The sequence below is a fragment of the Seriola dumerili genome, unplaced genomic scaffold (assembly GCF_002260705.1).
Source record: "Seriola dumerili isolate Sdu_G_001 unplaced genomic scaffold, Sdu_1.0 BDQW01000110.1, whole genome shotgun sequence".
NCBI classification, from domain to species: domain Eukaryota; kingdom Metazoa; phylum Chordata; class Actinopteri; order Carangiformes; family Carangidae; genus Seriola; species Seriola dumerili.
The window spans coordinates 788487-815721 of NW_019174365.1; positions in this window are offsets into that span (position 1 = coordinate 788487).

Genomic DNA, 27235 nt, shown 5'->3' on the forward strand with positions numbered 1-27235 from the left:
ACATCATTTATTATATCTACTGTCACATGTGAATCAATTACTGATTAAAGTAAAGGGCTTTGATTCAAAGCAAAGCAGAGATCAAAACACATTTTTTAGAACAAACCTGCAACAGCTTTCTGATGCCTACCAAAGCAGGGACAAAGGGAGGGAGAGCACCATGTCAGATTTGTTTATAATATATTATTTTGTGGAAAACTGCATGGAGCTTCCAAAAAAGCCGCAGCCGTAATGACAAAGTGACATTAAACAAGGCAAACTCTCACGCACACACAAATATAAGAGAGATGTACACAAAAGGGGAAAAAAGTAGAAGAGGACACAGGATGAGCTCCACTGCCTTTCAATTACTGTCCCCTCTCCTTATGCTCCTCCAGCTCTCCTCTGAGACAAGAGAGAGCTGTGAAATTGAATTGCTGAGCACATCTCAACAAACAAAGCAACTCTCCACCTTGCTGCCAACAGAGGGAAGGACCAGCACCGTGACAGCGACAACACAGCCATGTCAGGGCCTGATAAGTTCACTAACTGTTGGAAAGAAAACAAATCTTGGGGCTTGAATCAAAAGTGCAGTGGAGTATCTGAATGGACCAGACGTGGGAGGTGTCGGTGCACTGTATGATCTGTCGGGGTTCTGTACTGTAAGACACTTTCCAAAATCTGGTCCTTCATCTGGTGCCTGTGGATTCAGATTCCTTAATATGAAAAGTCTGGATTCCTGCACGTGGCTTTTTTATAAGAACATTGATACCACTCTCACGTCCGTATAATAAATATGAGGCTACAGCCAGCAGTTGGTAATTGTGGCTTAACAAATAGATGGGAATTATATTATATAGGTGCAGTGTACAGAAACATGACTTTGCTCTTATGAATAATAAAGTAAAAACCTAAATTAGCCATGTTCCCAACATGTTGAATTTCAATTTGTCCAAGCTGAGAAGACTGAGCGGTATTTAGGGTGAAGAGGGTACGTCTGAATTCAAAAAAAAAAAAAAAAAACAGCCTGAAAATCATCTAGATGAATGTGAGTGACTCTGAACACAGACTGTCTGACTTCCGCAGGTTGAAATCTGATGATTGAAGTGCAAAAACAGCCCATGTAGCACAAATTGGTCCCCGCAGGCATTTATTCTGTAGTTTTCATCACCATGGTGCAAGAAATATTATGTAGAACAGTCTCCCTCTTAAATCCAAAGTGTTCTTTGATTACAGTGGATACGGTTGAAAGGTTGAGAGGGATAACTTTCTTTGAGAAGAAAGCTAACACAGCTGTGTTAGCTTCTGTGTTAATGCAGTGTGCGCTGTAGAAAAATGTCTGTCTCAACAAGTAATTTAGTCTCACATTCAATCTTAATATTTATCTTTCTCTGAAATGTCACAATTAAACCTGCAGTAGCTGATTTTTTTTGGCCACCTGGGGGCAGTGGAAGCAAACTGTTGACATATTATCACTGTTTAAGTTGAAATGATGAATGTGTTAGCATACAGTTGTCTAATTCAGTGGTTCCCAACCTGTGAGCAGTTGTTTTAAAATTAAATGATCTTTAAAAAAAAATGTATATTCCTTTCATTGTTTTTTTTTTGTTTCTCTTATTAAGGCCTATCACTGTGATAAGCCAATGATAAGAACTTTTATGTAGTCGCCGGCCAGACCATTTGCTATCTTGGACTGATTGCTTGCTAAAAGATTACATCCATGGTGAAAACTGGCGAATCAAAATTGACAGCTAGTTAGCAACAGGAAGAATTAAAAGGAAAGAGAGTTGAGACAGATGGTGAATTGACAAGTGATCAAACAAAAAAGGGAAAATACTCATCAATGAAATAAAAAGTGCTCTGAGAACGTATTATTTGGCCTCTGTATTGTTACCGGGTCAGATGTAGGCTGCCACCATTTCTGAGATTTTCAAGCAGGCCATGAGTTGGAAAAGGTTGGGAACTGCTGGTCTAATTATTACACAGACAGTAGAGTAATATCAGCTTTCATATGGAGTCATTTTCTCTGTTGTTTGATTCAGTGTTATGGCTTTTTCACTTAAAACAGTTGCCTGCTGAGACTGAGAATGAAGCTAGCAGTGTAGTTAGACTGAACTAAAAACCAAAACAATGAGCTGAAAGAGGCTACAGAGCCTCATACAGCTGGGGGGAACTGGGGAGTCAGGTAATAATTCACTGCGGGTTCATTGCTAAAGGCAACTTCTTTCACCTACATGCAGTTATATGATCTATTGTTAATAGAAAAATATAGTTGCTTTAAAAAATTGTCATCTTTGGAACAAGAAAGAGTTTTAACAAATTCATGTATGCAGCTGCAATGTTGCAACAAAAAATTCACACAATGACAAAACTTTCTATCCAGTGACACTGTACCAGAATAATGGTGGGCAACAGGACAGTGCGGTTTGAGAGGCTACTGTCCTGTTTATCCAGGCCTTTCCTGTCCCCACTCTTTCTTTGTCGCCCTGAGGTGACGCAGTGCACGGTGGACAGTCTGTCTGGTCCTGCTTAGCCTCAACCCACCCTTCCCGCCCAAACCACCCCCACCACCCTGGAGGCCCTGGGGCACCCTTGGGCCTACCAAGCTTCCTCGGGCCCACAGTTGGTGATCTAGATTTACAAGCTGACACATATGGCATCCCTCTATTATTTATACTCTGGGGAGGAAGAGTATTGGAGTCTTGCACCATGGTGCCACAGTGGGAGGGGGGCAGAGGGGGGTGTTGCTTCCCAGTTACTGCATTGTAACAGAGTGCATGTGTGTGTGTGTGTGTGTGCATTCATTATTTCTGGATGAAAGGGGCGTTTAATTTTGAGAAGGGGTTACATAACATATGAGATGATCCCCATACAGCATCAGGTTGTGTACTACACACACAAACACACACACACACACACACACACACACACACACACACACACACACACGAATGCATGAGTGCATGAATGCATGAATGCAATCAGGAGGAAAGAAGCGCACACACACTCAGAGGCAGAGCAGCTGAAAGGATGATACAAAATCTATAAGACCCTCTCCCCTCTCCTTACACACACACACACACACACACACACACACACACACACACACACACACACACACACACACTGATTACTTCTCCCTGCTTGTACATGACTGGGCCTCCTGACCAGCAGAGAGGAGCTGGGAGTGAATTACAAACCATTATCCCCTGCGCTAAAGCAGTTACAGCCAAAACCTCAGAGCCATCACCGGAGGGAGGAGATGGAGAGAGTGTATACGGAGAGAGGGAGGGAGGGATAAGCAAGAGCAATGGAGAGAGTGACTTTCGGGTGAACGGCAACTAGGAGAAAACAGATGGGAGAGAAGTTGACGGAGGGATCGGATGACAGGGAAAAACATGGTGATGGAGAGCGGTAAGAAAGAGTGGAACGACAACTCCTGACATTTGCTGTACCTTTCGGGTTTGTTTTGTTATTCTCACCCCTCATTCCTCACCCATGGTTTTCTTGGAAAGATGACATCACATTAGTCACGGCGTTTAATCAAATGTCATTATCATTTCACTGAACTCTCTTTCTGTGTGTGTATGTGTGCGTGTGTATGTGTCTGCACGTGCGCGTGCGCATGCATGTGTGTGTGTGTGCAACTGTGTCAGTAATGTCACTTCCACTCTTGGCAGGAACAGAGGATTTATCCCTATGGGCCTCATCTCACAGCTTTCTTAGAAAATATGAACAAAAAAGAGGGGAGAAGGTGACAGAGAGAGCCAAAAAAGAGAGATAACAAGAAAGAGTGTGTGTATGTGTGTGAGTGTTAAAGATCAAGAGAGAAAAAAGTTTGAAAGGGGTAAAGGAATGATGAAGGTGAAACAGAGGAGACCAGCGTGCAATTATGAAACAAAGGACATGAAAAAGAAAGGACAAGCGAGGTTGGTGTCTGCAGGAAGGAGGAGGACAGGAAGTGGAAGGAGGATGCAGAGCAGTGATGCCCTCGCGGAGTGGGTATGGGTGTGGAGCAGTGGTAGCAGTGGTGGTGGTGGCGGGTGTGAGCTGGGGATAATCCTTGTATCCTATTGTCTCCTGTTTTCAAAGCAATTATTGTCATCTGCAGCCCCATGAAAGAGAGTTAATGAGGGGAGCAGAGCTTTGGAGTGTCAGGGCACAGTCAGGGGAACGGAGATAAAAAAAAGAAAAAAAAATCAGAGGATGGAGAGAACGAGGGGTTACGAGTGAGAGAAATGTGGTGGAGGTACAAAGGGAAAGAATTTAAAATAAGTGATAGAGAAGAGGAAAAAGTCAAGTGTTAGGAGGGCAGGCGGCTGACTGATGCATTTTGTATGCCCTATACTTTCTTTCCTCTCTGCTCACTTCTTCTTATCTTCTTTTTTTGCCTTTTTCCTAAAAGAATCCATTTGTCTCGTCTTGTAGCTCTACATCAACTACACAGAACCATATATCAATATGTAATTTAGAGAAAAGCTCCTTATATGAAAGATTTACAAAGGTATTCCCAGTGTTGGCGAGTAACGGTGCTACATGTGCATGCAATGCTACTAGCTTAACTACAGTAGCAGTCATGTAGCATAGCTTCTTTCAAAATCAGTTAAAGGTTCAAGTAGTAAACTATTTTCTCCAGTAAGTAGCAGGAGAAGTGCAACCAAATGCTGCATGGTTATATTTTATTTTGAAGGAATGTATGTTAAACGACTTCCTCTGACTAGCCTCTAGCGTAGCATGCTAATTTCAATAAAATTGTAGTCTTATTTTATGTCAGCAGCATTGTGAAGCATTTTGTGATGTTTTAATGTTTTATTCTTGAATGGAGAGCTTGAGGAGAGCTTAAGTGAAACCAGAACTTCCCACTTTAGTTCCAGAAGAAAGAAAACCACATTCAAAGTCCCACTGCTATTTCTAATATCACTAATAACTTAAAAACAGCCTTAGACCAGAGGCTTTCTTAACACTATGTTATGTGGCTTGAGAGACACAGAGGAAGTAATGCTGTAGAAGGTTTTCAACAGCTCAGATTACAGCTAGAAATGTGAAAGAATGACTTTAGAAGAGAACGCTTGGCTTTATGAATATGGATGAAACCATGTTACAATAAAGTACCCACACAGCCACGCTGGTAGTTTTATTTCATTAAGTGCTGTAGTTATTCAGACATTAAAAAATGTTGATTATTAACTTGAACTTGTAATAGCCAGTGGTTGGCAATTTTTCTGAAGCGAACGTCATGGTGGTGTCATGACTTTGGCTCTCTATAAATAAACTTAAACACTTGCTTACTGAATTATCTCACATGACTTGTAGCTTCACAAGCTACATTTCAAATTAGCTTCTCAATCACTGGATATTCCTGAAGAGCAGTGTTCTACAATTTACTGCAACCAATCTAAGTGAGTCCACTAACATAATACACTTAAAATGTAGTTCAGGAATAATCCACTGTAGTTTAATTGTCCAGTGGTGTATGTATGTATGCTATGACAATCATACTTTAATGTCTATCACACATATGAATGTGATCTGTTTCCTGTGCACTCTGTCTGTGTGGAGTCTTCTCATATGTGTATATATATCTATATATAGAAATGTATATCTATATATCTATATATATATATATATATATGCAATATGCTCAAGGCTATGACCACAGGCTTCTCTCTGCGTTCACTCGACAGGTTGCCTGCTATAGGCTGCTTTCACCATGGTAACCATATCTGCAACAGCCAGTTTTACCCTCAATCCATTCATGTACAGTGTGTCTACATCTCTCCATACAGTACGTCTCTCCCACTCATCTTGTCAGTAAAGTCTGTCTCTCATCAATGTATTAATTTCCAGCGCACAGATGTCATTAACACATGATTTACTGGGTCGATGCTGCACGAGTGACTGTGTTTTTCTATTTGATAGCCAAACTGTGAACAACAGTGACAACATCTGGTTAGAAATAAAAGTAATATGGAACTTCAGTGTTACCTAGTGTTACCTGTGTTATGTCTGTGCTGCTTCCAATATTGTTAAATGACTCAAGTTAATAGAAATACAATGTATTATTTAAACAGTGTGCCAGTGCCTAAAGCTAGAAGCCTTAATATACTCATTTCAATACTTTCACCACAGTGCAATGCATCTAAGGGACAATTCCAAGCATTTTTGGGCATCTTTGGCCCTTATGTGTTAGAGTCCATCAGTAAGATATGACAGGAAATGAAGGTAGATAGGTGGGGAATGACAATCAATAGGATGGGTGAGTGACTTCCATCTTACTATTACCAATAGAAGTTATGGCAGAAATTCCAAAATAAGACCCAAGGTGTAATAAACTGCAATCATCTTCCAAATGTTTGGCGTTGGATGTTCAGAAATTGTCATGGAAGCTGCAAGAATGTGTCACATTTACATCTGATCCATATCACACCCATTCACTGCAACTCTTGGGGTTATTTACACACTCTGCAGCTTTAAACACAGCAAAGTAAATTGGAGTAAGCAGTGATGCCAGCTTACATTTATGTTTGTGCACAATTCAAGGGGATACAGTATATGCCCACTCTTTTTAGACCAATGAATAAACACGCTTGCTGGAGTCACTTAACGCTCACATTAGTCAGTGTGCACACTCTGCACGTGTCCTGTTTTGCGTGTGTGTATGTGTGCGTTTTGTGGTGTTGCAAGCACATGTTGTTTCAGCTGTGACTGGCAGGGCAGGTCACTGTGGGAGCACAAATGCTGCGAGTGACTAGAATTTGCGACTGCCTTCATTTCCCCCTAGACACAATACACACCCGGTCACTCATGTGTGAAAGACACACAAACACACGCGTACATGAATAGATACATAAAATCACACACACACACACACACACACACACACACACACACACACACACACACACACACACACACCTGAATCTGTTGAATATTACAGTTTCAGAACTGCACCTACCTCACTTTACCAGCTGGGCTTTTGTGACAAATCTGATCTGTTTTAAGCTCAAACCCTCTCATTACCTGCACCGACAACTCACTCACAACTGAGAATGAAATGCAGTGAGAAAGATTGCAGCTGAAGAACAGATAAGGTGATAATGACAAATGAGGATGTGATTTTCTTTTGCAGGCTTTTTTCAGTGTGTGTGTGTGTGTGTTTGTGTGTGAGATTTAGAAAAGGTGGCAGAGAAGGAGAAAACGAGAACGATTCGTGCCGCCGTGATGAAGCAGTGAGACAAGAGGGGGGAAAAAAAAGGCTGGGAAATTTTCCTCCCCTCGAAAAAAATCTTGACGCTGCATTCTTGTCACTCGCTCGCATGATCAATAAGAGAATGTGTGAGGAATAGAAGAGAGGGAAAAGGACAAGATATCTCACTGCTCTCAGTCAGCAGAGAAAGAGCGAGGCACTTGCTGTTCCCAACCGATCTCAACCCTTAGTGTATAAGCACTCATTACAGTGTGCACACATTCATTAGTCTATATTGTTTTAAAATCCTATGAGAGCCCATAGATCCACTCAACTCCCCCTCATCAAATCAACGTAAACACAGAGTCACCATTAAAACAGGATCACTCAAAGCGTAAGAGCGGCATTGTATGTTGATTATGAGCTAACACAATAAAAAAATACATCTTAGCAGGATTACAGCTAATCTGTACTTGCAGTACATGTCATCCCCTGATGTGCATGTAATTGGCAGAATCTTTATTGACTCTCTTTCATATATTCAGCATTCATGAGGATCAAAGTAATTTGCTATTTTTTTTCTCTGTTTTGTCCAAATGAAACAATTTTATTTACAAGTAATTTCTGGAGGAGAATTGTGCTGCAATTCTCGCCACCATCGCCCCACGGCAAGAAAGTTCTGGGTTTGAACCCTGGTTTGCCAAGGGCCTTTCTGCGTGGAGTTTGCATGTTCTCCTCATGACTGCGTCAGTTTCCTCCGGCAACAGGGATCTTATTTTGGAGTTTCTGCCATCACTTTTATTGGTTAATAGTAAGATTGAACTCACTCAGGTTAAATGCTGATATTTGACAATGCAGCAATGTTACAAACAGTCCCAAACAGGCCAATGAAAACAAAATAAAGATGAACAGTAAAATGATATGTCAGCCCTGTGATAGACGGGCGACCTGTCCAAGGTGTACCTCGCCTCTCGCCCAATGTCACCTGGGATTGGCTCCAGCCCCCACACCAACCCTCAAAGGATAAGCTGCATACCTAATGGATGGATGAATGGATGTAATTCCCACATTCTACAGCAATCTACTGAGACAGGCATCATTAAACAATTTGAATAAAGGCAGTTTGGTTGTTTAAAGCACTTTGCAATGAGACAGGTAATCACTTTTGTAATATAAGGACATGATAGAAAGTAATGGAGGACTTGATCCTGAGGCGATGCTGAGGTGTCACACCACATATCAGCTCGGAAATACACGACCAAAATATCAAAACGGGACCGGTATCTTATCTCAGGTTGCCTTACACACAGTTTAACAATTACATCTTGACCAAGGAGTTGTTCTACGATGATAAGACAAATATGACTTAAATAGTATTATATTAGCAAGTTATCTTATGAGATGTACTGTATTACTGCCCAGTGAGAGAAAATCTCTTAAGTATCAAACAATGATGCTTAAAGAAGGATGTTTATAATAACTAATAAGAGCAGCCTTATTCTCTGTTCTTAATGGCTAAATATGTTCAAGATTTAAATGAACACACTTTTAATTGGGTTACATTTAGCATTTTGTTGGCAAGCTGACATCATGACAGCAGTTTAACATTGTCCCCATATAATGTTGATATGGCTAATGTGTAAACAGTTGCCTATTTATGCATTCAGCAGATATGGATTGACATTAGCATTTATTTTGGAGACATGTTTGTATCCACCTGATGGTGGTGCAATATTCTGCGGTTTGGTCTTCACCAACTCCTGAGAAAATGATCTGGGTCTTTAGCTGCTAAATGCTCCACCTCAGTAGCTAGCTTTGTCTGCACGCTGCTGCTGGAAGTAACTCTCAACACGGCAATGAAACTGAACCACAACAGTAAAAACCAACACACTGAGCTGATGGACACTAAAACACTCTGTATAGTCATGATTATGTGGGTTCGTCACGATGAGCGACAACTTTCACATTGAACAAAAAGTCATTTGATTTATAGGTAATAAAAAGAAATCTATTGCTTGTATTCAAAGAATTTGTCATGAAAGATAAATCGTACTACAATACGGCACTAGAAATAAGTGGAGTTATAGTATCCATTTTTTCACTTATTCTAAGGCTAGTTTTAAGACTTCACTTGACACTGAATGACTTTTTGCTGACATTTTCTGCAGTGAGGCCTGTGTTCTGGTCATTAGCGGGCTTTGGGAAGAGCTCTCTGAATGCCAGCACTAATTCTACACATTTAATTGGCCATCAAGTGCTTAAAACCCCACTGACAGAGCCCAACTCTGGCTAACCGGCTCAAACTGCTCCCAATCGTCTTTCGTTGACTGATTATGTCTGAATTTTGTGCCAACACGGTTTCGCTGCGATTGTCCTGAGCGGACGCGGAACCAGAGACTGTGATGAACCTCAGACTCTGCTGTTTTTCTGGCTCTGATCTATTTGTGATGAGAAAGAGATGGGTGTGAACGCGTGTGTGTAAGTGCGTGTGCGTGTGTTCTAACTGATGGGCTCTGGTCATGCGATCCATGCTGCTGTCTAATTATCCAGATGTGATGGATGGCTTTGATTAAATCATATGAAGGCTGAGACAGTCACTGCCTCCCTCTACCCCCCCTCCACCCCCCCTCTTTCCTTCTCTCTCTCTTTCTCTGTCACACACACACACACACACACACACACACACACACACACACACACACACACACACACACACACAAACACACATATTTATATATAGGTTAATATCCCTTTACTTTAATCTGTCTTTTAGCCTACACTGTATCATATGGGACTGGGGTAGTTCAGAACAGATGAGCCCTGCTTTCAACATTGATAAAAGATATCCATAAATCATCTGGAGAGAGAAAGAGAGTGGGGGGGGGGGGGGCGGGGGGGGGTAGAGAGAGTATGTGTGAGTGACACCAAATCAATTAGAGACAAAAAGAAAGAGACAGATAGAGCGATAGAGATGCAGTCAGAGAGAATGGGATATCACAAACTAACATTACCTACTTAATGGTAATTTTCACACAGAATAACTGATTCCGACTTCTTGCCAAGAATCAGATAAGAAAGCTTATTTTGGAACAATCCTATTTATCATTTTCATAATTTTTTTTTAAACTTCTGTAAAAAAAAAATCTTTCTTTCTTCATTTCCCTGCCGGTTGAGTTCAAGCTGTTGCTTTTTCTCTGAACTTGACAACAACACAATCGAGTCTTAAAAGATCTACAGTAAAAATAGAGAACACAATTATTACATGCTTTCTTGTTATCTCTTTTTCTTATTGTGTCCATTCCCCTGTCAGAAATACAAAGCAGTAGCTACAGCGTTTGACAGTGACAGATGGCCCTCTTTTTTTTTTTTTGCGTAGCTCAAAGATGAAGCGGGAGAGTAAACAACTTTTTTGATCTGAACAGCTTCAGAATCCTGTAGGAATAATAACTACAGTAAAGTTTGTTTTGTACAATAGAAAAATAAGAATGTGAATGAAAATGATGTGGTTCTGGTGTTAAGTTGCTGAGAAGAGGGGTTGGCATGCAGGACTCTCACAGAGAAAACGATTCTCAGCTTAATTCTCTTATCTGTTGCTGATAAGCTGCACTGCAGATTATCAAGAAACAGAATTGATAACCTGTTCTCCTGCGGGCTCACTCCTGTCTGCCTCTTCACAGCTACACAACCGAAACTACACACATCCTAATGTGCCTCCTAATGAGATGCCGTCCTTCAGTGCTACAAAAAGCTGCTGTTTGAAGTTTTACTCTCCCAGAAAACACACGCTGACAGCAGGGAGATTGGGCACAGAGCCACAGAGACACACAGCCATACGCACTCGCAAACATGGAAGCACAGATACACACACTAATGCGGTAATGTATGCATAACCACACACAGATACCCATTCAGAGGGTGAACTTGAGTGAAGGGGGGGTGGGGGGTGGAGGGACGTGACTCATCTTTGCAAAATACACCTCACATGACATCAATTTAAAGTCTTTCACTGTAATAAAATAATATTGAGCCAAACACACTGTAAAAAAAAAAAACACAAACGAAATTTGTGTTGTGGGGGTTGAAATTTATCAGCAGCAATACTACATACAATACACGACATATGTATGATGAAGCACTGGCATTTTGTAGCATCTGTATTGCTTTACTTATTCATTCAGGTTACTACAAATGTACATGGTATTATTATTTGCAGTCATCGCATCACAGCCCAGTTGAATAACTAGTGAACACATGTGAGACAGCGCTCTCCACCAGCAACATCAACACCACACGAGGGAGTTTCTTTTGCAAGACCAGTGTTGATCCCTCCAGTAGACTTTCACACACGCGCAGAATCAATGCCACGGAGCACTGAAGCTGCTGCTGTGACCTATGACCTCACTAAGACTTACTTACTAAGAAAAGATTTTAAAGACTAAAGTCTGATACCCTCTCACATCTAAAGACAAAGTGTCATAAGTCACAGAGTTTTTAGTCTCACACTGTAAGATTTTTATAAAGACTGGTCTTGCAGGTCACTGTTTACAAGACTAGATTCCTTTGAGATTATTTCCCATCATGCTCCTGGTGGAAATTTACAGGAAGAAAAACTATTGTTTTCCAAACTTTTTTGCTCCTTGAAATTCTACATCATCATCATTATTATTATTATTATTATTATTATTATACACTGTAATTGTCATGAGTTGCCCCTAAAATTACTGTGTTTTGACATTGTATTTATGAATTCCTGTTTTATTTTGAAATCATTTCCTCTTTACCCTTGCCTCCCTTATGTATTACATGCCTTACACCAAACAACTCACATTCTTGCACCATGCCGGTGTCACCTTCATGCTCACTATCAGCTCAGTTTGCTGCTTCCTGTTTGGTGCTGGAGAAAGTGTCAGTGAATGTCACTATTTGCATGAGCCAAGACAAAAAAACTTTACCATTACCTTCAATGGTCAACGATACCGTACGTGGTGTGTATGTGGGTGATTTTTAACACTGGCCACCCTTTGAATAATTACATCTACATTTATCTACTGGTTTTTTGTGACCTTGCTGTTCTTCACACAATTTAAAGCCCTTCTCGAGTCACATCTGTGTGAAGAACTGCTTGTCCTTCTTAAATCTGGTCAGTGTGAAAGTTTATTTTATGTGAAAATGGAGTAAATCAAAAATGTTTTTGCTAATTCGATAGATGGAAACATGACACATCATCGTTGTAATGTCTGCTACAGGAATGTACTGGTATTCTGGAATTGTTTGTTTACATTTTGTCAAACTGGCACCATTAAAAGTATGCCGAATTTGCCATTAGCAGTTTTTTTTTTTACAGTGCACTCATGGATGTACAGACAACTATCACTGGATTACTTTGATATTTAATGAAACATAAAAATGAGTTCTGAAGCATCTTTCATCGATGATTTCTAAGCAGATTTATGGACATTTACTGGTGATGGACGTCTGAGATAATGATATCTGCAGAGGTGTAAGTCACGCTGAATTATATCAACACACGTTTGTGTTTGTGTGTGGGGAGGCTTTAGGCTTTCTCTTTGCCTCCACCTCAAACACAGTGCTGATCAAGACTAATAACCATCATCGTAACCAGTGGTGGAAAGTCGCTTAGTGCTGTATTTACATCCTATGCCACTTTTCTAATCCACCACACTTCAGCAGTAAATATTGTACTTTTTTTTCCTCCTCTATAGTTTCATCATGTTACTTTTTGAAGTGAGATTTTACATACAACAACATACGATAACGTTATTACAGTACAATTCATAGTTAAAGCTTAAACCAGTGGTCTCCACACATTTTGGCTTGTGGCCCCTATATAAAAACTGTGTCTAGTTGGGGCCCCTTCTCATATTTGTTATTTGTTTTTTCTTCTTGCCAAGCTTATTTGTCATCTCACAATCCCTCAGATTTATCTTTGTGTGACTCACAAGCTACAAATTGCAAGTAACCATAGCAACAATACTTATGCTTCACTGATGAAACCTAATCAAACCATGAGCTGAACAGAAGACAATCTACGGTAAGTAGCTATAGTATTGATGTATTGATGAAGTATTGGTGACTCACTCTGAAATGTCTCCATATAGAAACTGCATGATGAACACTGCAGAGGGAATTTCCTCCACCTAGTCCATTATTTTCTTATATCTGGACACCTCATCATGTGTTATTGCTGACGTAACACACTCACATGCACTTGTCAGAAGCGAATTAAAGTGCCCTGCACTTGCCCTGACAGCAGCCACAAGCTTGACATATCACCGTGGCAACAGTGCAATGCCATGTTGGCATTAAATACAGTTGGTTTTCCGTTTCTTACAACAACATTTTGATGCATGTGTGACTTTCACTTCTATAGAACATCACAATCGATCCTGGCCCAACATCCCATCAAAGAAAATACACACACATACATACACACACACACACACACACACACACACACACACACACACACACACACACACACACACAAAGGGCACTTAGTCTCTAAGTGGCCCTCTCTCTAGCTATAATTAAGTGGAAGCTTAGAGCTCCATATTGTGTTGAATCCAACTCCAAAAAAAAAAAGTGAGATGCATGACTGATATCAGCAGAGGTGGTGATGGATAAATAGGTGAATAGGGAGGATAAAAAAAAATGAAATGACAAATGAATGAGAGGAAGATGGATGAGAGAAAGTTATGTGGTTTTAGCCAATCAGAGAGTGAGCGTAGATAGATCCAGAGTGCTACCAGACACCAGATGGACCGAGGAGCGCTGACGTCACTGTGGTAACAAAAGACTCAGGAGAAAGGAGGGAGGAGAGAGGGAGGAGAGAGTGAGGAAGAGGAGGAGACTGAGGCTAAGAATAGTAGTACAACCTCGGGCCAGCACAATCGGTCGGCCCTGCCTGCTATTTTTTACTTTACTACTGTGCCAGCCAGCACTCGTCTGACATCTTTCTCTCCCCTTTTTCTCTATCACTATCTCCATCAGTCACTGTCACGTCAACATCGATGTTCAACATCAACGAACATTCTGCAAGCATCCTGTGAGCTGCGTTCCCAACCCACGCGCAGTAGGTACATGGTACATACGTAGTTAGGTACAACTAACATACAACTGTTGTTGTATGTCATGTTCAGCCATGAATGTGGACTGCAGCTTCAAAAGCAAAATATCTACAGAGGGTTAACTCAATCAATACTGGTTCACACGTGAACACAAGACACTAGAGGCCGTGCAGAGAGCGAGTGGCGTGCTTATGAATCCCACTTTCTGAGAACTGCCTCACTGACGTGGGTTAATCCTTGAGAAGTTCCACTGGGATCTCTTACGCGCTCCTCCAGGGGATGGGTTTCAAGGACGCACAAGACCAAAGTGGAATTTATATGTGAGGGTACAGGTGACAAGTAGCTGCAGGAATTACACATGTATGTGCCTGTGTTTGTGTGTGTGTGTGTGTGTGTGTGTGTGTGTGTGTGTGTGTGTGTGTGTGTGTGTGTACATGTGTGTACAAATGTAGTCTCTACTTACCACAGACTCATCAGGAAATGGTGCTCCATGTCTTCAGGTAGAAAGGGTGGGCTAAATAATTCGCTCTCAGTCAACTCTGCAGAGAGAAAGAAACAAAGAAAACAGGGAAAACATTAGGGAAGTTCCATCTGCAAAAAGCTCTGATCAGCTGATCTGTGCGAACCCTATCATACCTGGCACGGAGCATTCAGGGCTGTTTCTGTTTCAATTCTCTACAGTACATGCCTCCCTCCGTCATGGGAGAAGCACCCCTCCCCATTTAAGCTCCGACCTGTAAATGGGTCCCCGGCGGTGTCCGAAGATGCAATGTGGTGGAAAGTGTATGGCTGTGCCTATTGGTCCCAAAACAAGAGGCTCCCCTGACTGCCTGGCTAATGCCACAGCTCCGCTGCCTGAAGCCACAAACTGAGGGACGGTGGAAGGATATGACAGGAGGAGAGTGAGGGAACAGTGGAGAGAGAACTCAATTACCGATGGAAATAAAAGGGTCGGGAGTGAGGGATGGAAAGAATTAGAGGGAGAAAAAGAGAAAGAAAGAGGAGGGGATGACTAAGAGGCTAACAGCTTAATTGAGTGTGTGCTGCGTCCAATTACCTCCTAAAGGTAGCAGAATGTGTGAAATCACTTAGACTTCAGAAAAAAAGACACATGCTGAGACTTGCACAAAGTAACTCTGTGAGTGTGTCATCTGATGTGTGCACGTGTGCACGTACCTGTTTTCATACAAATGGACATAATAAGAAAAAAATTCATGCATCATGCATTCACCCTTGCTAAAGTGAAACCGCATTGGAGGATGCCACAGGGTTCCACACACTTTCTACCCTCCCATTAGCATTAGCATTAGTCCAATAATTACTATTAGCTGTTAGCATTAGCTCCCTGGGCTTTTTTCTTTTGCCGTGCACCCTCACCTCTTGTCACCCACCCCATCTTGCTCCTAACGCCCAACTTCCAGTTCTATACCCTTGTTCATAAAGCGCTCGACGCCGGAACCTTTCCAGTCTGGACGCATGATCGAGCATCCCCCTCGCCGGACAACGCGTACGCGCTCCCTTATGTCGCGTTCCAAACTTACGCTGTCCACATGACTCAACCCACAGCCATCTCACCCCACCGCATGCGCTATGAGAAAGATAACCCGCGCCGTTCGGTTATCTCGACGACAATCTTAATCTCCACCAGTGTACAACATAAGACGAGTTGCACTGCCCAAAGTCTTGCGAAGCTATGTATTTCTAATTGCACAGCTCTCCTCTCAACTCTAACGTTGTTCTCGAGACAGAGTCTGTATAACTACTCCTGCTGCGCACAATCAGGCGTTATATTATGCTTTAACAAACTCACGACACCACCTCGACCTCATCTTCGTAAGGTTACTTATTCTGCAAATCGTCTGCCCGCTATATCCCCAGCCGCGCCCCCGACCGGGACAAGTGTAGTCTAGTGCCTCGTTATACGCTTAACCCCCCCCCCCCCCCCCCCCCCCCCCCTCCAGCATGTGTTTGGGGGCTTTGTGGCAACAGCGGCTAATATACAGACTACATTACTGTTTGAACCCATGTGAGGAATCATTTACAAGACGACTGGATGCATTCCTACAATTCCCACATGCCACAACAAGAGCCTGATTTCATTTCAGCAGCGTATCACCTGGTAATAACATTTTGCTAAGGTGAATAGAGTTGTGACATAAACAGTCACATTGGGAGAACGAAAGACACAGTCCATGATCACAAAAAAAAGGTTTTTAAAATACATTATGTGACATGAGGCACTGTATTCCTCGCCAGTCCTACACACAGGATCTGCCGCTGTTGCTCGTCAAGCAGCACATGGCAGATGCTCTCACAAGCTCCCATTGATTTGCCGGAAAGTGTGTGTGTTTTTGTGTGCGTGCGCGGGTGTGATGTGTCGCTAGCTAGCTGCAGAGATAATTAGAACACAACTCTTTTGCTGTCCCTGCAGGCCACTGATCCAGCTGCTTTCATCTAATATAGGTCAGCTGTGACAAAGCCCTCAGCATGGACACTGATCAGCTCTGCTAGCTCTCTCATACACAAAATATGCAGCCATACACACACGGGGCGAGGCGTGCTCTCTCTCGCGTGTATATGGTACACATCTATGTATGCACACAGAGACATTTGAAGGGATATACACACACTACAGCCTGTATATTAATGATGGCAGTCACAGTTGGTGAGTAAAAAAAAAAAATTTAAAAAGTGAACCGCTCACAGCTTCATCTGCCCACCGGTTTCCAGCCACTGCCGAAAAACTCACACAGCCCAATCCACGAATACACTGCATTGTGCAAATGAGTAACTTCAAGTCAGCTCTCTCACAGAAAGAAAGAAAATACTGCCGGACATATTCAATGCAAATTCATTCACTTGCTCCAAAATCAGTGGAAACTGTGTTTAGTGTTCGTGACAGTAATGTGTAGCTAATACTCACTGGTGTAGAAATTGCATTTATTTCTAGTCATTTTGTGGCACTAGGATGTGACGGATACCAAGTACAAACAAACAAAAATGCAAATTTGAATTTAGATTGGTCGTATCACAGTGATGTAGAGATTAAATCAACTTAAACTCTACTTACCAACTTCTTCAGACCCGCATGATCTTCATTAACACTGCAGTAGGCAGTGCATTTACCGTATGTAAAATGGAGCCATCAAATTCACAAACTGCTGCTGCAGTAGAGAATAATGGTCCATTCTCAGTCACTGAGATTTAAACTATTTTCCAAATAATTCCGCTTTCTAGTACACTATGTGCATTTCTAATAATTATGGAAAAAGTAGTCATATACTGCCCTCATGACGTCAAACACTGAAATGTTTATACATCCAGCCACTTCACGTCTCTATCTATTCAGAGCTGTCATTTCAACATATATTTTGTTTGCTGATTATGTGTAACATTGCTGGGTGACTCTTTAAAACATAGCTGTAGATACAGCATCACATATCACTTTCAGTTGGCCTTATAGCTTCATAGTTATCCGGCCTTACTGGCTGTTTAGGCTAAAATCCCTTCTGAAAATAAAAAAAGATCAAGGTATTCTCCAAGGTTTTAATATACCACTAAATGCCTAGAAAGCTCGTTCTTTTGCTTAGCTTTTCTATGAGTTCATCCTCTCTCTCTCTCTCTGTCTCTCTCTTGTTTCTTTCAGCATAGCTGGAGGAGCAAATTTATTTGAACACTCTGTTCTTTGGCAACAACTGCGCGACTCAAAGTTCTCCTCTGCATAACCTCTAAAACTGCAAAGAGGGCTGCAGCTTAGTTAACAGTAAATCCTAAATATCCTCATAGTGTCTTTCTCAAATGCCTATACTAGACACACACACACACTCATGCAGTCTTGCACTTTTTTGCAGAATCTAAGACTCACTCTCTGCACTTCCAACCAACTTTCAGAATCATGTGCAGTCCAGTCACTACCTAGTCCCCGGTCACTAGGGGTCACCCCACTGAGGATCCCTGGTTGGGATGCAAACTGAAGAGCCGCTGGGATGAAGATGAACCAGGTAGGAGAGGAGAAAAAGCAATTATTTTCTCTTCTTTCCTCCATGCACAACACTCAGCTGCTTCTTGATTTCAAAGGCCACATTTATTAAGTGCCACCACTGATAGAAACAGCGCAATGGCAAAGTGACTGCTTCACATTCTCAGGCGTTTTATCCAACCAATTGTATTAATGACCGGCTCAACAGAAAAGCATCATTATGTTCTGTCTGCCGTACTACAGTGGGCCCACTAATGGGGCAATAATTGGTGCAAATTACAAAGTGTACAAGTAGTGGCGTAGCCTTTGGGATGGCTTGATTGAGAGGCCTACGTTGTGTCGCATTGCGGGAGATCCAAGCATTCTCTTTACTATAATCACCTCTTTTCTTCCTCATTCAGGTTGTCTTTTTTTTCCCTCCCTACGCATGACCGGAGAGTGCAAAGCTAGCAAGTGGGGTCATACAGGGCTTTAAACAACTGCGGCTATTTATGCAAATACAATCAATATTTGATAGTCCCCTTCTCCACTGACTCTCTCTCTCTCTCTCTCTCTCTCGCTTCCTTTCTTCATCTGCCTCTCTAACAAGAGACTGCAGTAGGGGCATTAATTAGGGCCAGACATGCGCCAAGGATTCCCCACAGGGCTGAGCAGCAAGGCCGGTTCATACCAGGCCAGGAGAGGACAGGTTTGTCTTGACCACTGCAATCAGGAAACAGCGAGAGACCACGGGGGCAGCAGTTGCCACACAGCAACTACAGCAGCCCTGCTTAACTCTAATAGCTCGACTGAACTATAGATTCTATAGATGATGTAAGTAGAATGAACAGCAGTGCTTTCCATTTGTTTGAACTTGGCACTATTTTGTAGGTTGATGGGATTGTTGAGCGAATTGACAGCCCCCTCTTTTAGTTACTGTTGCTACGCCAGTCAAGCTTTCGATTCTTAGTGATTTTTAAAACAATGGGTCTTTTATTTAAGAGGTAAAACAAAAGCAGGCTTCTCAGACAAAAATAAAGCTGACTTATGATCCAGCTTTGAGAGGAATCACTCAACACACTGTACAGCAATGGCAACTAAGATCCAACCTTGATGCATTTATCCCACAATGTAATCTCCACTCATGTTCCTTTATTGATTATATATTAACATTATTGACAACAACGTGATGAACAGGGCATATACCACAACAAAATACTCAAGAGTTTTATTCTTTTTTTTTTTTTTTAACCAAAGGGCCTTTGTCAAATGTATTGTATTACTGTAGTTTCAACTTTGGGGCGATGGCTAAACCCAAAGAGTCTGAGGGCTTAGTTCCGTTTGCAAACCACTGTCCTACATTCAGGACATAGCACATAGATTCTTAATAACTTCTTAGGGATTTCCACAGGATTAGGTTCAGACAACCCAAGCAACTTCCTTAACACCAGCCATTTCCAATTAGATCCTATTAACAGAACACTGACTTCAGCTCTGCAAACACCCTATAGGGGATTTCCATCAGCTTAACAGAGGGGAAAAAGTTTAATAACAGTTTGTGTATGTATTCCTTCCATATGGCTGGTATGTGCTGTTCTGATTTTCCTCATTCCAGCGCACCATGACGTTGTGTGATAGCCTCCAAATCCCACCAATGCAAATGTTTGAGTAAGACATTGAGTTATCTAGAGTATCATGCCTATCACACACATATACTGTAAGGATCATATGCTAATAACATCTCTATGAGGATCATATATGCTGTACAGACCTGATGCACCCTGCCTGCTGAAAGGAGCTTGATTAAGCTCCAAGTAAGATGACAGAGCTTTAGAGACTGTATGGGTCAGGCTTTCTCAGAGAGAGAAGAAAAAAGGAGACAGGGAGAGCAGCAGCAAGGAGAGAGGGATCTCTGGCGTTTCCCTGGTGGTCTGAGAGCAGATGTAGACGTAGCAGATGGATGACGAAAGACATTAAAAGAAAGATGCTTTGGAGGAAAGGTTAAAAGAAAGAATAAAGCAGGAACAGTAAACTCTCTTGTTCAGTCAACGCCATTTGTAACACCGAAATTGATAAATTTCAATTGAATGCTGGGATTAGTAAGTTTAGTGCTTTAGTTAATGTGGTGATACCAGCGAGGACAGGAGGGTCCGCCTTGTCTCATTACTGAATATAAGACTATTCTGTGCAATCGCTTGACTGGATGATTGTTTCTGGAAAAGGGAAGATAACGGAATGACTTTTTTTTTTAAAGCTTTTTAATGTTCTCCTGCGTGTCAACAATCTCCACCAGCATCAGAAACTTGTAGCAGAAAACACTAACAGCTCATGCAGACCAATCCAGACCAGTTCTTTGCTGGCCCAACGCTATGATCTAGACTATGGTGTAGCTGCGGTGGTGTTTATGTGTAGGCTGCACCCCTTGGATTCAGAACTATAAATCGACTTCACTATGTCACCAAGCTCCCAGCACCACCTATTTTCTGAGTACAATGAAACGTTGATATTGTCGGAAAAAAAGATTTGTTTCGAGTTGTACCGCAGGGCGGTAGTTTGCTGTTGCATGCCGCTCAAATTGTTCGACCTAGAACGTCTTGTGATGCTTGAAACTCTTTGCATGAAGACAAGGTTGCAATAAATGTATGACGTCAGCACCAGTAGACAACTTCACAGTGTTGCCTTGTTTCAAGATGAGGACATCACTAAATCTTCTCCACGTACAGTAAACAGCTGGACAAAGACCTTGTAAATAGACACATGCAGACAGGAAATTGGATGCAAAACCAGCACCCTCTCCATCTCTCGTCTTAATGGGTTTTTACTCTGTTCTGACTCTACACAAATCAAATGAATGTACCAGCTCAAGGCTCGCCTGCAGACACGTTGCACATTAGAGTGAGGTGCTAGTGATATGGTGCTCTTAAGCTGGCACAGAACTCCATGCATAAATCAAAGGGAGCACTGCTGAGCTGAACAGAGGAGGTAAATGGAGAGAAGGGCACGGGGGTGGTTGAAAGGAAGGCAAAAAAGTGTGAGAAGGACACGAGGGGAAAGGTTGAGATGGATCGTGGAAATGAAAAGCTTAGGCGGAAAAAAACAAAACAAAAAGTCTTCTTCCTGCTTCACTGGGTTTCGTACAAGTGAAGCAGAAATGTGTTATTGTTACATCTGTGTGTGTGTGTGTGTGTGTGTGTGCAGGCTTGCATGTAGTGTATGCATGTGCTTGTAAGAATACATTTGTGGGTGCAGGTGCAAAGATGCAGCTGTGCTTTGCTTCGTTGTCATGTATCTTTACGGGCGCACTCACACTCACATATCCTCCATGGTTTAGGGCAAAACACTTAGAGCCCTGCTCCCTCTCCAGTACTCACCTGACAGCTCACCATTTTTCCTAGCATTTCTACTGCGCTCTCTTCCTCTCCTTTTCATTCACTGCGTTTCCCTATCCTTTCTGTATTTCCCCCTGCTCTGCTCCCCTAGGACGCGAGAACAAGGATGACGAGGAACAACAGAGCAAAACAAGGCAACAACATTTAAAAAAAAACAATGACCTGAAAACAAATTTGCTGAGTTCAACGTGGCCCCCATATATGCCTCCCGTTACTCCTCACAAGCGGGCAATTTGGAGAATGACTAAAGTTATGATTAATTCATTCCACTGCCGCTGGTGAATATCGCAGCAGCAATGATGACCCGGAGCATCCACACAAACAGTATCTTTCTAATTATTCTCAGTCAGACCTGCGAAAGATTTGGTGTGTGTGCATGGTGTTAAAATATTTGAAGTGAATGCACATGCACGTGATTCTCTAAATGTGATTTTTTGTCCACATCCCTCCACCCGAAACCCAATTCCAAGCTCGCTAATTCATTATGGATCATTAGACAAATATACTGATGGTGCACTGATTACAGAAATGAATGATGCATACTGTTTTGTCCCATTGTGTATGTGTGCGTGTGTGTGCGTGTGTTTAAATGTGTGCAATCGTGTGTGTTCCTCATAGAGAGGTCATTTTGAGAGAGTCTCCCGAAATGAATAGGACGTCCATTAGTGGCAGACTATTGGTAATATGACACAGGGGTTACAGCTAAGGTTTACAGCGTCATCCTAAACCACGTCATCAGCTTTCACTCAAGGTCACCTGTAGGGCAACACTGAGAGTGTGTCTCAATTTTTTTTGCCCCGTATTAATTTTTTTTAAATCATATTTTCTATTCACAAATGTGGATGGATAGAAAATAAAATGATCAAAATCTGTGAATTTGTGTAAAATGCAAGCTCATAATCTTGTATTTTTAACTTTAATACCATCATTATGATTTGTATTATTATTATAATGCAAGAATGATATATAATCATCAACTTATCAACTATCTCTGGCCTCTACTCATAAACTGACTTTTACTTTTCAAATGACAGTTCAAATACTCAAACTCACATTTTAACTGGTGTCAGTCTGACGCTTCGATTACTCCCAGTGCACTTTAAACCGTCTCTGGGGCATCAGTTTCATTTGCTGTCATTGTTTACTTTTCTATTCCAACTGCTTTCATCTTTCACGCTTCAACTGAGAGTCCAATTGTTTTCATCTTTCACACTTTCAGTGATTCCATACTGTACACACCGGAAACTCCACTGCCTACACTGCTGAAACTTAAGACATTTTAACTGCTTTAAGTGCCACAACTTAAACTCGAACTCCTTTTAACATCTCAGATGCAAATATTTTAACTTTTTTACAGTGTCACTTTCAGCATAAGTAAGCACACTTATTTTTTTTTTAATGAAAATATAACTTTTTCCAATTTCTCTAACAGGTACTTTTTGCATTAGAACAAGTGCAACCTCCATTTTGGCTCTATTTGCACCACATTGTCATGAGGATATAACTATAATGAAACATTTCAGCTGTCTATCAAATTTTTTACACCTTTTTCTTACACTTTTACACCACTCTATACACCTGAATACAGCTCAGTGAGTGTTTCTCCCTCTCTACCTAAATCCCATTTCACAGTCTGTGACAAATGGCAACTTCAGTTCTCCACCTTTCACTCTATCTGGCACAGTGGACTCCAGCCTATCAGAAGTACAGATTTCCACTGGGGGAGGGGGATAAATGAATCAGAGCAAAGTGTGGGGGTCATGTCGAGGTCGCAGATGATGTCACGGTGGAGCGAGTCTCTTCAAGTGAAGTCATCAAAGCCTCATTATTCCTTTCACTCAGGTCCGCTCGGGCAAATTAGCTTCACCACTCAGGTGCGTGCATGTGTGTGTTTCGCAGTCTAATTTGTGCCAGTGCCCAGCGTGAGCATATCCAAGATGGCTTTTGTGTGCTTGAGCGTGTGCGTTATGTGTATTTGTGTGCAGAAATGCTAATTGAGTTTAAAATTCAGCTGTTCAAAGAAGCACGCAGTATTTGTGGTCAGATGCTGTTGGAAGAGGACACATCATCAAAAAGCGCACCATCAAACAGCCCCATTACAATGACGAGCAATAAGAAGGAGGCGGGGGGAGGGGGGCATCAAAACACCAGAAGAAAATATATCCTTTCTTCCTTCTCCAAGCTGAACTATCCTCACTGTTTACATTTGACGAATCTTTTTCATTTAAGTGAGAGACAGAAAAACACATAGAGGAAAAAGTGATGACAAACAAACAAGAGAGGAGTTTATTTATCTTAAAATTGTCATCAACCCACACGCAGCAGCAGAACCACTGGGCGTAACATTCGTCACGGACTGGCTGCCTCTCCTGCAATTTGCATATTCCTGCATAATGCACATAGGCTTGTGGGTCTAATTACAGTATAACGAGCATTAAAATTGATTACCTGTGTATCTTTTCTGTTTGAGGAGTCGGTCTCGATCTAAACGCACATGTCTGTGTTTATCCGCATGTTTTGTAAAAGCAAGTGATCCGGTGACCTTTAAGTGAGGAAAGAGGGGAGAAAAGTCAGTGGATCACACACACACACACACACACACACACACACACACACACACACATTGAGTGTCATATTGGGTTAATGCATTGCTTTTGCAGATTAAAGATTCACCTTATCAGGGGAGCATGTAAAACACTCCATCACATGGAGCTTTGCTAAAGGCCAGCACTGTCACGGCTGCTTTGTGAGTCTCCGGGTAGCTGCTGCACATATTTGCCACATACATACACACCCACATAACCAGTACGGACATTCATTCCAGCTAGCATCACTGCATGGAAACAAAAACATCCAGTGTATCTGTCTCATGCATCAGACGGAGGCAGCCCTCGGCTTAACAATATGTTGCTAAATAAATGCCACAAACTGCCCTTGTGTCTGCATATACATGTTCTCTAGTGTAAAACACAGTGCTTGAATTTTAAACGTTCATTTTCTGACACTGTGTATATTCAGCTTATACCAATTAGCAGGAAAAAAAATCTGCAAGGCCCAGAATTGCACTGTAAATGTCATGAGGACCTACATGCACACCCAGCAGGGAGAGAAAGAAAGTGAGGGACAACGAGACGCTAATTAGCGGATGGGAGCAAAGCGGCGCTAAGAGTTTTGACAATGAGGAATGCCGTAATTCCGAATCTACCTTTCTCTCCCTCCTCTTCCATCCCATCCCTCTCATTAATTGGCTGTCACGGCTGTGAGTGTCTTGATGTATGTCTGGTATATGTGTGTGTGTGTGTGTGTGTGTGTGTGTGTGCGTGCGTGCGTTTTGGTGATTGTCAACATTAGACAGACCGCCGGGGGCAAGCGACCACATCATTAGAGGGAGGTGATTATCTTATTCCGAGTGACGATGCTGACTACATTTGTGACCAACACACACATATACACGCACACACACACACGCACACACTCACAAGCTCTCTCTGTCTCTTGCTTTATGAGTTTCTCTCCATCTGTTTCCATTAATCTGCCAGTTTCAGACATTTTATTCATTTCTCAACTATTTCTGCTACCTGACTTTCTAACTTAACTTCCCTCATGTATGTCTGAACTTACACAACAGGGGTTAGGAAGTCAGGCAAGATGGCAGTAAGTGGAAAAATGTGGAAAATGCCACATAAGAGATAATGTGTGAAAGAGATACCAATCTGTGTGTGTGTGTGTGTGTGTGTTAACTAATGCCCATATGTGTGTTAATGTCCGCATGCATCTGCTTGTAGGACTGTGTAAATTTAGAAGACATAAAAAGGGAGAAAACAAAACAGAGAGTCACAAAGACTTCACACAGCGTCACAGAGAAAGGGAACAAAAAACAGAAAGCAAAGCAAAAAAGGGAGATAACTCATTTTCTCTCCTACCGAGACTCATCTACAGGCTGTGGAATTGTGCTATGCCATCACTGCTTGGCTTGTAGCCCTTAAGCAATACAGGGATTAGCGTAGAATTTGTTCTGTGAAGATCCTGCTGTACTACGTGGCTGTGATCTAAAGGAATCTATCTCAATGCATTAAGACCTGAGGGAAAGCTCTTTTAGGAGTGAGGCAAAACAAAGAGATGAAGGTGTTCAGTAGAAACAGTTGCTACAGGAGCCGGGCCTATTAAATCGTGGTGTAAGATCTCTTTCAGTCTTCACAGGATGTCAAAGGATTGGTGGATAAAAAAAGGTTGCTGTTGCCTACATGTTACCTGGCAACTTGGAAACTTGCTTTGGCTATTACATTATGTTTGAGTAGGAAAGAACTTATGTTGATTAATTTGCTGTATAACCGTGTGCTTATGCAGAGGCTGACGCTAAATCTGGTCCCTTCCTTGTTACTTAGTAACATGGAAATATTGCTGTTGTGTTTATGAAGTAATTTCAACCCATTGCTTGTTTATTATTCTCTGCTCTCCATGACATCGATTACGTGATGCTTCAGAAATGAAACATAAAAGATTATACGAAAGATGAAAACTCTTTTCGTGTCTGTGGCCCGCACATTTGTTATCTGATTTTCAAAAGCAAATTTGAATGTTACTGTGTCTCCTTTAGTTCATCTTTTGGTTCTATTCGTGTCATTTATCTTTGCTTTTATGCAACTCATATCAGATACCTGATTTTAGCTAAATATAATGCACAAATATGAGAGTGGCAAGATGTTTCCCAAAATGTGAAACTGTTCCTTTAAATAATGTCTTCCTTTGTTCAGCTTTGTATCAAAGACAAAACTTAATTTGAAACATGATAACTAAGAGATACCAAATTACTAAATGAGCAGTACATTGTTCGAGCTAAGTTTTAAATCATGCTCTTTATGATCAGAGAGGAGATGGTAGGAGCAGGGGTTGTGTTCATCTCCCTGTAGCAAAACAGTATGCTGCTTCTAGTGGTAAATAAGTCTATTCATATGGAATTGAAATGTCATAACTAGCATGTGAAGCCAGCCGGTAACTGCTCAGCTTGCCTTTCGGACCGCGAGCAGATTATGGAAACACGAGCCGGTCTGATGTGCAGCGAAACTAGCAGGGTGCTGAAAATTTGAACAACTGTTTTGGCACTCTCACTCTCTTCCTGCGATGCTGTTTCTCATTATCTTCCTGTGTTAATCTTGAGATCTGCTCATTAAACAGAGCAAGAACATCCACACACTGTCAGCAACTCCACAGGAACAAAGTGCAAACACACAGGGAAGTGTTCACGCGCAAAGAGACACACACACCCTTTCTCCCTCTCCATATGTATCACTCACATCACACCATTTCTGCTCCCATCACACGCTGAAACGCCTTAGATTTCCAATATGATGACATGTGGCATTTGACTAATCAATTTTTCATACTTGACAGTCTATGAATATACTAAAGGCCAAACTTTTCACAGCTATTCATGTTTGTGTGTATGTAGCTGAATGTGTGTGTACCTGCTCATAAGAGTGTACTTTTGTATGGGTTGGAATCTGTTTGGGGATATGAATTATCTCTCCACAAAAACATAAATAAATACAATATGTACATTTGAAAGCTGCCAGACCTGATCTCTGTCCGTATCTGCTGTGTGCACCTGTGCGTGTTGCTGCTTATTTTAAATTCA